Source organism: Narcine bancroftii, chromosome 6 (genome assembly GCF_036971445.1).
Source record: "Narcine bancroftii isolate sNarBan1 chromosome 6, sNarBan1.hap1, whole genome shotgun sequence".
Lineage (NCBI taxonomy): Eukaryota > Metazoa > Chordata > Chondrichthyes > Torpediniformes > Narcinidae > Narcine > Narcine bancroftii.
Window position 1 is genome coordinate 209888538 of NC_091474.1, and position 14354 is coordinate 209902891.

Genomic DNA, 14354 nt, shown 5'->3' on the forward strand with positions numbered 1-14354 from the left:
TACTTAGTTCATATTTCTAGTAATTTTAGTTCTTTTCTTATTTTTCAGTTTCTTTCCTTTGGCTGTGTGTTTTATTTTAAAATAAATCTTTTGTAAACTTTGCTGCCTTTCAAAGATTGAATTCGAGCCTGTGATATGAGACCACCCTGCCTCTACTTCATTAGGTCATGAGAAATAAATCCCATATCTCTTGAGGTGGTTTGCAGCAATAATTGGCAGACATAAGGGAACATGCATAGAGACTAATGGAACTGGGTGGAACCAGTTGAAAATTGCCTTCCTTCCAAAAGTGGCTTGGTCAGCTATATGAACTTAATCTTCAATTTTGCCTTTAGATGCATTTCAACAACAAGCATCTTAATTGAAATAACATTTCAAGAATACTGATGCTTATAAATAGCTTTTATTCTTATTCATTCTGTTTCTTCTTTCCAATTCTATGTTTTGGTCTGCTTTTCACTTGGTCCAGGCTAACAAGTCATGAAGAATTGGAAGAGACCAGAACAATGCAAAATAAATCTCGCACTGTCTGGTGTGACTGCAATGACTGTGGGTCTTCACTATCTCTCCTTAACCAGTTGATATCCAGATGTGGTTATTTTTTCTTGTGGTTAACACAGACCCCCTTCACCAGTGATGCATGGAAGCAGTGAGGGGAGGAGGATCTGCAAGGGAGCTGGGATATCTCGGAGACCAGCTGCACGGTTGAAGCAGATGTTCTGAATCACAAAGGATTATATGGCAGAAGGTGGAGGTGTGGGTGGATGGTGGTGGAAGCAAGAATCAGGTCATCAACTCTAGCAGAGAATTTGAATATGCGTGGTAATCTTGACAACAAAATAGAGTCAATCTAATTATAATCTTTAATTTAAGATAATTAAAGGGTAAGTCATGGCAGGAGAAGTCTGTTTGGGTTGGTAGCAGGGCATCGAACACTGTCAAGCTGAGCACTCGAACACCTTAGGGCTGTCTGTTCAGCCTGCTCCTGTTCACGCTACTGACCCATGACTAATCAAGTATCATCAAGTTTGCAGATGACAGGACAGTGGTTGGTATCATCAACAACACTGCAGAGAAGAGGTGGAAAAACTAATGAAATGGCACAGGAGTAACAACCTGAATCTCTGCATGGAAAAGGTGAAGGAGATGATCATGGATTTTAGGAGGACCCTCCACTACACTTCAAGAACCACCACATTAATTCTATGGTTGAGAAAGTGGAGAGCACCAAGTTTCTTGGAGTTCACTTAACTAGCGACCTATCATGGACACTCAACATCTCCTCTCTTGTCAGAAAGCTGCAACAGTGACCCCACTTGCTGAGAAGACTGCAGTGGGCAAGACCACCACCCACCACTATGTCAACCTTTTATAGGAGCTGAATCAAGAACATCCTGGCCAGCTGCATCACAGTGTAGCACAGTTTCTGTAGAGAAATAGATTGGAGGTCAATCCACAGGATCATGAATGCAGCAGAGAGGATCACTGGTGACTCCTTCCCCCCATTAACATCATCTACTGGGATCACAAAATTATTGAGGATACCTTCCACTCTGCACACAGCATCTGTCACCTGCTTCCATCGGGGAAGAGATACAGGAGTATCAGAGCCAGCACCACCAGAGTGAGGAACAGCTTCTCCCATGGGCAATGAGAATGCTGAATGACCAAAGGAACTGTTCCCACTAACCATCTGAGACTCTCATATGTACAAAACAATATTTATTTATTCATTTGTATAGATAAAATACTTGTCCTGCATATGCATTGTTTGTCTCTATGTGAGTTACGTCTAGTTCTACTTGTACAATCTGATGACAATAAAATTGACTTAACTTCACTTGACTTGACATATCCAGGACATGCTCCTCCTCTGCTATGTGCAGATCAGGTATCTGTAATGGCCATGTGCAAAGGGAGTATATTCCGCTGCAACATTGGCTGAGTGCATTACAGAGCTAGAACTGCAGGTATATTCATCAAGGAGTATCAACCATGCTGAGATATATGTGGATTACTGGTCCTACTGCTGCAGGAGAACGGACAGGCAGGAAGGCATTGGGGAAAAGAAGACAGATAGTGTCGATATAACTGGTAGACATCTATTCTCTTTACCTTTTTGGATATTGTTGGAGGAGATGGCTTATTAGGACAACAGCAACCACGTTCATGGCACAATTGGTGGTTCTTTTAATCTTTTTAAAATTTAGACATTGAGTCATGATAACAGGCCATTTCTACCCATGAATCTATGCTACCCAATTACACTCAATTAACCTACAACCCTTGTACATTTTGACTGGTGGGTAGAAACCTGAGCCCTAGGGAAAATTTGGAGAGTACGTACACACTCCTTATAGACAGCGTGGGATTTGAACCCCAGTCCCGATTGCTGGCACTGTAATAGCATTGCGCTAACCGCTACGTCAACCGTGCTACCCTTCTGCGTGGGGCGGTGGAAGTAAAAATGTAGCAGGGCTATATTAATAGGAGATTTAGTTGTAAAACTCGAGGGTGACAAGGATTTAATATCATACACATTATGCAATGTACATATGCACTAAAATTCTTACTGCAGCCAAACAGGTACTTTATAACATGGTATATAAAATTGAATTAAAGAGATATAAATATATTAATTTTATATTTGAATATATTCACAATACAAAAATCCATATAATTGATGGCTGAAGTGATCAAAAGATATGGCGGAGGATACAGGAACTCGATCTTGAATTTGGATTAATCATGGTTAGACCAAATGGCGAGCAGATTTGATGGACCGAATGGCCTACTCTTGCTCCAATGTTTTGATGTTATTTAATTATAGCATCCGACTGACAACATTCCAGCACCCTTTGTTTCCTCTTGTGTTCATATGTGTGAGTTCTTAAGACAACACGTGGATGAAAGAAAATGTTCTTTGCTTTAAAATTGTTGTAAACAGCACCATGAGGCATGCCATGAGGCTGCAAGCCTCCATTACAGACCTGCACTCTGTGTCTCTTGCTCTGTGTCAGCCGCTGGTGGCAGCCAAGTATAATCAAACAGTAAGGCATTGCTAGTTGCCTTGCAACCACGATCCCTAACATTACGCTCTTGTTGGGAATAATTGACCACGATCACCAATATAGATTAACTAGTTGTACATTCTGTGATGCATTTTTTTCTGAAATTGAAGTGGTAGCTTCACTAGCATAAAGGAAAGGGATTGCATGTAGGTTATCAGGTTATCTATAGGTAAGATATGTGACACTTATAAGGTGCAAAAGCACAGTTAAGCTGCAGTATCAGTTGCTGGAGGCGTGGGTAATTGATCTGACAACTTGAATTCAAATCTTCCCAGAGCAGACAAGTAAATTCAGGTGATTCAATGAACCTGGAATGTAAGGCAAGTATCATGTTTGGTGAGTTTGTAGTTTGTTGAAAAAAGCTATCTAACTCCCTATTATATTTCATGGGAGGTCATTGACTGGCCTTAGCCAAACAATGTACCCACTTGATCTTTAACGGCCTTCTGAATGAATGCCTGACCACTCAGTACACAAGTAATTAGAGATGGTCAATAAATTCTGCTTTGCCAAGAAAATGCCCTCATGCCCATGATTGAATAAAAAAATATGCAGATTAAATACTTCAAAACACTGGGATTCGATGAAAAGAGGTAATAAAAAAATATTCATTCAGTCAATCACTGTTGATTGATTTATTTTGTGCTTTAATATTTAAAGAGCATTTTCCTTTTGGGAGGAATTGATCCATTGGGAATGGAAGGGTGGGACCCATCCCATGTGTATGAACTTTTGCACACAAGCTCAGTTTCTGTCTAACATCATTATATACAATGGGATCCTGAGATTCCCAAAAAATTCCAGTTGCTATGCTTTTGCAGAAAGAGTAGACATTGTCTTCATCGTTGATGAACGTTAACATTGATTTTCATGGATAGGGAGGGTGTTGTAGATTAGTGCACTGACGATTAAGATTCTTATCCACTGAATTGCAGATTCTTTGTCATCACAGATGAAGGGAGGTGGTGTCGATGGGAAGGACAGGAGGGCTGGGGTAAGTAGAAGGGCTGGGTAGGGGTGGGAGGGCTGAATGGGGTGGGAGTAGTAGGTGGGTGAGATGGGGCAGGGAGGTGAGTTGAATGGGAAGGTAAAGCTGGGAAGGGGTGGGAGAGTTGGGGTAGGTGGGCTGGCCGAGTGTGGGAAGTGTGGGCAGAGGTGGGAGGGGTGAGCAGAGTGATAAAATAATGTTTATTTTTTGCAATTTCTCTTGGCCTCCATGCTCACCCTACCCGTTACGTCCAAGTATCTGTGTCACACTACTTAATATTCAGTCTAAGGGTATCCCTGTAGCAATTTCTCTGGTTATCCAAATCCTTGGCATCATCAGGCTAATCACTTTTCATCCATACTGACATTGCTTCAGTGATGCTGGTGTTGACATCAGAAGACACTCTGCATTTATTTCAACAGCCTTCTGGAGAGGTATTGAGGTATTTCAGGCTCATTAGTTAGCTCTTTAGAACATAATGAGCAGGAGGAGGAGAAGGCAGGTTGTTATAAGAAGGATGTAGAAGTTATGGAGAGGGTGCAGCAGAGATTTACCAGGATGTTGCCTGGATTGGAAAATAAGTCTTATGAGGGAAAATGATCAGAACTGGGGCTTTTCTCTTTGCAGTGCAGAAGGATGGAAGGTGACTTAATAGAGGTTGACAAGATTCTTAGTGGTATAGATAAGGTAGGCAGCCAGCCATTTTCTCCCAGGGCAGGAGTAGCAAACACCAGAGGATATCTGTACAAAGTGAAGGGAAGAAAGTTTAAGGGAGACATCAGGGGCAAGGTTTCTTACACAGAGAGTTTAGATTTAGACAAATACAGCACAGAAATAACCCAGGAGTTGACCTACTCCCCTGGTGCGTTTTGAGTGGTGGGGGAAAACCCATGCAGACACAGGGACAATGTGCAGGTTCCTTCCAGATGGCATGGTGACCGAACCCTGGTCCCGATTGCTGGTGCTGTTACGGTGTTGCGCTAACCATGATGCCAACCGTGCTGCCTCTGGGTGCCTGGAATGCCTTGCCAAGGGTGTTGGTAGAGGATGAAACATTAGGGGCATTTGAGAGATTCTTGGACAGGCACATGGATGAAAGAAAAGAAGAGGGTTACAGGGAAGGGAGGACTTAGTTTTTTTATGGCTAGGAATATATGGGTCAGCACAACATTAAGGGCCGAAGGGTCTGTGCTGTGTTGTAATGTTCTATGTTCTAAAACTTACTCCATTCATCAAGCTCCAGTTGCAAGGCATGTCCCTGCATGATCCTTGTAATCCCTGATTCCTTTAATATTTTGAAATCCATCCATCACTGTTTTGAATGAACTCAGTGACTGAGCCTTCAAGGTCCTCTTGTGCCGAGATTCACTAATCTTTGCATGATGAAATTGTGGTGATATGTTTCCTCCATTGTATATAGTTATCATTGTCGGTTGTATATATGGAGCTGGCCCGCCCATGGATGACTCGTACCCTATGACTCCTCCCCTGTGGTCCTGGGCCATAAAGGTCGAGCCACCTTTCCCTTGCTGCTATTCCTGGGATCTGGGCCAGCAAGGTTCTTCTATATATTAAATCCTATCGCTCCTTCAGCTTGTCTCAGTGGTTAATAGTAGTGCCCTACAGAAATTTCTCCTCATTTCAGTGCCCTCTATTCTGTGACTGTGAACTCACGTCCTTGATTCCTCCCTGTACCCAGCCTTCAAAACTCAGGATTTTGTGTGTGATCTCTTCTCATTTTCCAAAATCCGGAGAATACATTCTGAATTTATTCAATCTTTCCTCCTACAGCAAGCCTACCATCCCTGGAATCAGCCCAGCGAATTTTCACTGTGCTCACAATGTGGCAGGCATATACATTTTTGGACAAGGAGAGCAAAGGTTATAGGTGAGCCAAGTTTCATAGCCTTAACAGGATATATGGATCAAGCTTCTGCATCGGGATTTAAAAAAAAATCTTGATGCTGTGCACGTTGAACACTTAATGATTGGACATTGATCACTTAAAACTGGTACGTCAGACACAATGCTGGATCCCCTCATCAACTTTAGTCTCCTGCGACAGGCCACTACCAAGGTTGCAAAGTATTCAATGCTCTCCAGCTCTTTGTCCATCAGTGATGATCTTTCCCAGCGAATTAATGCCTGAATCAAGTCATGATCTCCCATAGTTAAGAGTTTACTCCAGGCAGACATACACTTGATAACAATCTGTTTCCTGTTTCCTTTAACTTCTTGGTATGTGCGAAAGGAGCACGTCATTGGAATACTATAGTTCCAGAGCCGAGATTGAAGAGGTTCCCATCCATCTATTGCCTGAGGCTGATGAAATGTGACAGATAGTCACAGATAATCCTTTGGATGAATGCAAAAAAAAATTGAAAATTAACAACTGCTGTTACACAGTTCTGCTTGACTCCAGTTCAAACGGTGAAGCCTTCTGCACTACTACTATGACCTCATAGCACAGAGTAAAACAGTATTGGACTGGGAGTTTGGAAGTGGCTGCGAGTGAGGGAGCACCATTGAAGGTTTCAATAGTTCTGATGTCTGGCAAGTTTGCCTGTGGAAGTTCCACTGCAAGAATTTCTTTGCTATGTTGTTGATTAATCAAATTAAAATTAGTGGTCTGCCAGGAGTTCTAAAGTGGAAGAACACATGATAAAATACTGAACTGAACCTAGCTGACTGTGGTTGATGTTTCTGAAGGAAATACTAGTGTTCAAACACTCTCAGGTGAGTAGGTCCTGAACTTATGCAATTATTGATAAGCTGGCATGTGATGGGAGGCAGATGCTGATGCTTTAGTCTAGTGATTCCCAAAGTGGGCATTGCTGCCCCCCTGGGGGTGGTGGAAAGATCCAAGGGGGAGATGATGAGAAAGGGGGGGGTGAATGTTTGTTTCTTTCTTGATGACGTGCTCTGGACTGGACACGTAGCACATTCGCGTCTGCAAAGTCCAATGCACCAGGCTTGTAAGAATTTCAAATTAATTTCAGGTTGAAAGGTACATTTAAATTGCATATAAATATACTGATTACCCCTATTTTTGGCCCCAACTGGCTGCCCATCGAGCTTGCAATGGGCCGATCACAAATCCTCACCCTGACCGCCCTCCCATCCAGCATCCGATGGCTGATCCTTGTCCTGACCACCGATCGAGTGCCCGATAGCTGAACCTTGCCCTGGCCACCCATCCATCCAACTCCTGATGGCTTATCCTTGCTCCGGTTGCCCGCCCATCGAGCTCCAGATGGCCCCATCATGGATCCTTGCCCTGGCCCCCCCACCCATCGAGCTCCCGATGGCTCGATGGTTGATTTTTGCCCCGGCTGCATGACCTTCGAGCTCCTGATGGCCCAAATACAATGTAGTTACAGTTGAGATGTAAATTTACCCTTTCATATCACTACATAAATAGGTTTACAATTTTTTTTTCTGGGAAATACATACGCTTGTATATATGTTAGATTAATTGCTGTTTGAAATTTGTGATAGACCTAATACCAAGAAAGGGGTGTGTGTTTGTTGTATGTGTTGGGGAGGAGGCATGCTAGGGACATGGCCTGGGAGCCAAGCAGCAGCAGCCCGAGAAAGTTTGGGAACCACTGCTTTAGTCTCTCCACTCCACTGCTGAGGAACAACTTTCTCTGATCTTACGCCAGCGAATACCAGAAGTATTGACCCCACTGGTTTAAATGGGGATTCCTAGCACCATTGATGAAATGGGAAGTGATAAAGTGGGTTCATTTATTTTTTCTTCTTTTCCTTTTTAATTCTTTTAATTTTTAAATTTTCTCCATAATTCTAATTCATTTTATTTTCTTACCTGTTAAATCAGATATATTTATTTATTAAAGGCAACCTCAACAATTCTTCAATATCCCTGAAATTAAGTCACTTTAAACCAGTTACAAGGCCCTATTCTTGCTTCAGTTTTGACTCCTATCAAATGCATTATTTTAGGGGTGTGGCCCAGCTGTGCACAAGGCCGAGTCACTGCTGAGGCCTCAATACACCTCACTGACCAAGTACCTTGGAAAGTCAATTAATTTAGCTCTCTGCATGCAGCGAAGATGGACCAGTTTCAACTCGATTCAGCTCATGTCGTTTGCAAATAGGTATCCTACAGCCAGTGTCTTGATACACCAATGTCTTTTCACCATCTACTTGCTATATCAGGAGCATGATGAAATACTGGATTTATTACCTTACCTGCTTGCACTTTTATTTGAGTAGCCTCTTTCCTCCCTGAATCAATCTCTCCTCCACCCAACTCCCTTCTTAAACATGTTCATTAAAATGCACTTCATTGACTGAGCTTCACATCATCTCTCCTCATCTGCTCTTCACCCTCACCACCTATTTCCTATAATATTGTCATATCTTTTGATTAATGCACAAGTTACAATTGTTGTCAGGGACCTCAGATCCTTCATCAGCTGACCAAGTCATTCTTTTCCTCAGTATTAACTTCCTCATCAGATTCTCATGCTTGTGCTGAAGGTTTAAAACATGTTTTAAAGAAACACTAATAGTAATGTCAAGGTTGCAAGCTCCAATCTAAGATATAACCTTTTGCCAAGCTAGTTCTAATACATGCGGCGTTCTGATGAATGATAGGGCTACACCAATCGCTGCAGTGGATACTTGTCCAGTCAGTTCAATAGATCCATGGCCAATTTTTGATATGGCAGTTTGTATCACATTTTAGTGAATGGAAATCTGCCAGAGTAGGGTTTAAGGGGATTGATTGATTTACAACAAAACTACCGAGGTGACAAGATGTGCACAGTCAAAAAAATGTCATGTTGTCTATCTTCGCTGTGGATGCTGCCTCCCTGAACGCATTCAGCTTTTATTTCAGCATTATCCTTGTTGAAGCACCAATATGATCTCCCACAGCTGAGGTTGTAAAATATAGCTGTCTCTGGCTGGAATAATTTTAATGTTAGGAAGTTCAGGAGATCAATTCAGAAGACTTTGCCTTGTTTGAGCCAATCTATTTAGATACAAGGCTGTTGCGTTTCCCGCAGTATGTCACAGATCTCATAACCACTGACTTAGGAAACATTATCCCCGAATGCTCTTCAGAAGACAAGGAGTTGGAATGTGATTCTCAGCTTGGATCTCCTCCTTCAGTGTTACCAGGCACATCTTACCGTAGTCCCCTGCCCCACAGCCCCAGCTCACACAGCACTATTAGTAGGAAGCAAGATTCTAAGCCCTCCTGATGAAACATCATCTCCCTTTTGCTTTCCATGGATGCTGCATGACCCGCTGAGCTTCTCCAGCACTTTCTGTGTATTACAAGGAGAAATACATTTTATTCTCATCTATCAATCCAGTGATATTTCAGTACCACACATTGAAATGTGCCTTGCAGAACTGTGAGCTCTCGTGAGTGGTCAATGAGGTTTCTGCAATTGAACAACGATTTCAGTTGGCAATGCTCTGACTAAGGATACATCTGACATGAACCTACAGCTTGAAGGAGCAGAGAAGTAATTCTTCAATTTGCAAAACTTGAAAATGGTTGCACTTTTATAGTTTACCACAGAAGCACTGACATTCAATGCAGAATCTTTAAATAACAAGTTTTAGGCAAAAGTGTTGATTTAATTTCATCTTAGCAGAGTATAAAATCATTCTATTTACCAATTTGAGATCACCACTGCTTGCAGAAACATGCTATAAACATGGACAGAGAGACTATCAAGCCAAAAGCATCCAGATAAATAAAAAAGTCTGCAGATGCTGTAATTGTAGTTCACACAAAATTGCTGGAGAAACTCAGCAAGTCATGAAGCATTCTTTATGTAGCACGGATAAAGGTACAGAACCAATGTTTCAGGCCTGATGCCTACATCAATGTATTAAGCCCAAAAGAATGTTGCATGATTTGCTGAGTTTCTCCAGCAATTTTATATAAAATTCAGAAAGTATGAGGGTGTAGCGTGATCCATAACCATGAAACGAGTGATTAAGAACTTTCATAAAACTTAAAACACAGACCCTGGTGGCCTGGTTCCAAGGGTGGTATGAAGGGAGGAGACTAGGGTGGCTCAGCCTTTATTAGGGAGGAGTTACAGAGTTGGAGGTGGGCCAGCCTATACAGTATACTGTACATGCAATGCTGTGTTCCACCACAGAGGGTTAGGTGATATGGCAGTTTGTATCACCTCAAACAAATGAGCTGAAAAAGGGGTTTTTAGAAAATAAAAGTCTGTCCCAAATGCATTTCCTTCCTCATTAAATAAAAGGTAGAAATGTTTGGAGCCTAGAGCCACTTAAACTAAGTTCCCCATCCAAGTGGAGAGTTGAAACTGATCTTGGCACAGAAGGGAATTTCTCACATTAATATATTATTTGTTAATAGTTTTCTTTGTCCAATTTTATATCATCTTTAGTAGAAATGAAATATAGTCTGGCAAATTATACGATGGGCCAGAGAAAAAGAGTTCTGATGCTCCAGCTACATTATGATTGATGCTCAGTAAGTGCAAATGTCCAAACCATTGGTCCTATTTTCAAAGGCGTTGAACTGTGGAGGTAATAATAAATCTATTACATTAATTAAACTCACAGGACTCATCACACTGTGCACGTATGTATCATCAAACATCTGCAGTAGATGATGATCAGTTTGGATGCTCCGGACAATTTTGAAGGGCGAAGCTTGAGATTACCATCTGTGTTTTAACTGCTAAATAAGAAAATAGGAGCACAATGTACATTGGTATAATGTACAAAATTGTTTTTTTTTTACGCACAATAAATACATTTTATAAAAGAGATTAACATCTGTGTTGATTGGTGCAGTCGTATTGCAGACCTCTGTATATTGTGACAGGAATCTTGATGTGTTTAGAAGAGAAAAGTGTGATTTTTTACAAGGTCCAGAAATGTGCTTAACATGGTGTTTGCTAACCAAGCCTGGAAGATTTTCAGATTTCAGATTTATTATCAGAGTACATACATGACATCACATACAATCCTGAGATTACTTTTTCTGTGAGTGAGGCAGAATGACTTAATGATAAGGCAAAAAAAAAATCCTGTACGCAGCATACACATGCAAACAAATAAAGAAATGTAAACAAACTGACTGTGTAATACAGAGTGGAGAAAGACAAAACAAACAGTAAAGTGCAAAAGTAAGAGTCCTTAAATGAGTCCCTGATTGAGTTTATTGTTGAGGAGTCTGTAGCAGCTGTTCTTGAACTTGGTGGTGCAGATTTTCTGGCACCTATACCTCTTTCCTGATGGCAGCAGGAAGAACAGAGTGTGTGCAGGGTGGTGTGTATCCTTGATGATTGATGATGCTCTCCGACGGCAATGCTCCCTGTCGATGTTCTTGATGGTGGGAGGGTTTTGCCTGTGATGTCCTGGGCTTTGTCCACTGCCTTTTGCAAGGCTTTACACTCTGGGGTATTGATATCCCCATACCAGACTGTGATGCAGTCAGTCAGCACCCTTTCCACTACACATCTGTGCCAGGATTTCCGATGTCATACCAAACCTCGACGAACTCCTAATTCCTCATACATGAATCCTCTCATCCCAGTATCATTCATGTAAACCTCTCCTGGATTCTCTCCAATGCAAATACATCCTTTCTTAGATATGGGGCCAAAACTACTCACAATGCTCCAAATGTGGTTTGACCAATGTCTAATAAAGCCTCAGCATTGCATCCTTGCTTTTATATTCTTGTCCAGTCAAAATGAATGATAACATTGCATTTGCCTTCCTGACTATCAACTCAACCTGCAAATTAAACTTTAGGGAATCCTGTACTAAGACTTGCAAATCACTTTAGGCCCCTCTCCCTTTCTGAATTCTCTCCCCAGTGAGAAAATAGGCTACTTCTTTATTCCTTCTGCTTAAGTGGATCGCCATCATCTTCCACATGCTGTATTCCATCTGCTACTTCTTTGACTATTCTCCCAACCTATCCAAGTCCCTCTGCAGAGTCCCTACTTCCTCAGCACTAAACCCCTCCCCCTATACCAAACTTTATATAATTCTCAAACTTGGCCATAAGGCCATCAATTCCATCATCTAAATAATTTACGTAGGATACAAAAAGCAAAAGTCCCAAATCTGACCCCTGTGGAATACCACTGTTCATCGGCAGCCAACGCCATTTATTCCCACACTTTGACTCCTTTGTCTGTCCTGCTCCTTCCAACAGGTTTGTCCAACAAGATTTCCCCCGAAGGAAACCACGCTGACTTTGGCCTATTTTATCATGTCATTTCAAAGACCTCAGAATTTTACCTTGAAACTTCATCCTCTATAATGGACTCTAAAATCTTGGCAACCATTAAAGTTATGCTAAGAGGCCTATAATTTAATGTCCTTTACCTCTCTCCCTTCTAAAAGAGTGGAGTAACAATGGTGATTTTCTCATCCTCTGGAACAATTCCCGACTCTAGTGCTCTTGAAAGATCATTACTAATGCCTCCATAATCTCTTCAGCTACCTCTTTCAGAACCCTGGGGTGTAGTCCATCGAGTTCAAGCGATATATTCACCTTCAATCCCTTCACTTCCAAAACACATTCTCCTTAGTAACAGAAACTCCTCTCCACTCACTTCCTCTAGATTTTTAAATTTGTAGCATGTCACAGTGAAGAATGGCAAAAAACTACTTATTCAGTTCATCTGCTATTTCTTTGTTCCCCATTACCACTTCTGCAGAATTGTTCTCCAGTGGTCTGTTGTCCACTCTTGCCTCACTTTTATTCTTTATATCTCTGAAATAAACTTTAATCTTAATTCACTTTTACATGATTAGCTGGCTTATCTCCATATTTCATATTTCTTCCCTTACTGCTTTTTCAGTTGCCTTCTGTTCATTTTTAATCTTCTGGCTTCCTGTTAACTTTTGCCGCACTGAGTGCTCATATTTTTGCTTTTATGTGGTCTTTGACTTCCTGTGTCAGTCACAGTTTCCATATCGTCTCTTTAGAATGTTTCTTTTTCTTTGTGATGAAATGATCATGTAACTTCCAAACTGTTCCTAAAAACTCCTGCCATTGTTATCCCACTGTCTTCCCTCCTGGATTCCACTTCCAATCAACTTTGGGCTTCTCCTCTCTTAATTACATTTACTCCACTATAATACCGACACATTCAATTTTAGCTTTTCCCTTTCAAAATGAAGAGAGAATTTTATTATATTATGATCACGAACTCCCAAGGATTTTTTTTACCTCCAGCTCGCTATTCAAATCTTGTTCATTGCACAACATCCAATCCAGAATTGCCTTTTTGTGGTTGAGCCTACTCAGAAGCATCCGAGAAGTTCTTTCTCTGAGTGTTCAAATTTTCCAAATCCCCCGTGGTCAATGTAATATTGTCTTTTTTTTTAATACCTTCTCTAATTCTTGTTGTAATTTGTACTCCACATCATGGCTGCTCTTTGGAGGCCTGTATACAATTTATTTTTACCCTTGCATTTCTCAACTCTATCCACAAGGATCCTACATATTCTGATCCTACGTCCCTTCTTGCTAAGAATTTGATTTCATTTTTTACCCACAGAGCCACCCCAAACCTCTGTTCATCTGGGTCTCTTTTGTTTTGATAGGATGTGTATCCTTAGATGTGTAATTCCCAGTGGTGACCCTCTGTATTGTGCGTCGAAAGAACCAAAGACATTGATCCAAACCAAGGCTTTTATTAACTAAAAGACAGGAGCATATCACAAGTAGGTTGACCAGTCCAGAATGACCTGGTCTGGGTAGGAGCAATTCTTTAAGACCTGCCAGTAGGTGTGGCTACACTCTCAGCCAATCACAGTCATCCTACACTACAATCTATCACATTGGTGATAGAATCTGTATTATCACACCCACTTTCAGCCACAACTCTGTTATTCCCACAATGTTGTTCCTGCCAAATTTTGTCTGTACTTTAAGCTCTTCTTATCTTGTTTTGTACACTACTTGCCTTCAGTCCTGTATTCACCACCCTGCTTCTCATTTTGTCTCAGCGTGACATGAGGTTAAATGCTTATCCCTTTCTGAATTTTCTGTCCTTTTTTTTATTCTGAAGACTTCAAAAACTTCTCCAGTGCTTTCCTTCCCTTCAGCTTTATCCATACTTTTCCAATCTGTTGAGACCACCCTCTTACTAGTTAGATTAGTCCTATTTACAGGCCTAGTTCTGCAATTCTCCAGGATTCTGATCACAGCACAGTTCATGTGGATCTAGTCCCATTGGAACAGTTCCTTCCTTCCCCAATATCAGGAACCAGTGTTCCATGCATTAAACCAACTACTCCCA

General features: G+C 41.3%; 1 long non-coding RNA gene across 4 annotated transcripts in view; it reads right to left on the reverse strand.

Moving 5' to 3' along the window:
• Window positions 1-12994, reverse strand: part of LOC138737743 (uncharacterized) — a 57335-nt gene extending 44341 nt beyond the window's left edge. For all 4 annotated transcript variants that reach the window (XR_011341195.1, XR_011341194.1, XR_011341193.1 and 1 more), the window contains exons 1-2: window positions 12898-12994; window positions 10646-10765 (exon numbers count right to left, since the gene is read on the reverse strand). This is a non-coding gene — a long non-coding RNA (uncharacterized lncRNA). The remainder of the gene's footprint in view (window positions 1-10645; window positions 10766-12897) is intronic.
• Between the last annotated feature and the right edge of the window lie 1360 nt (window positions 12995-14354).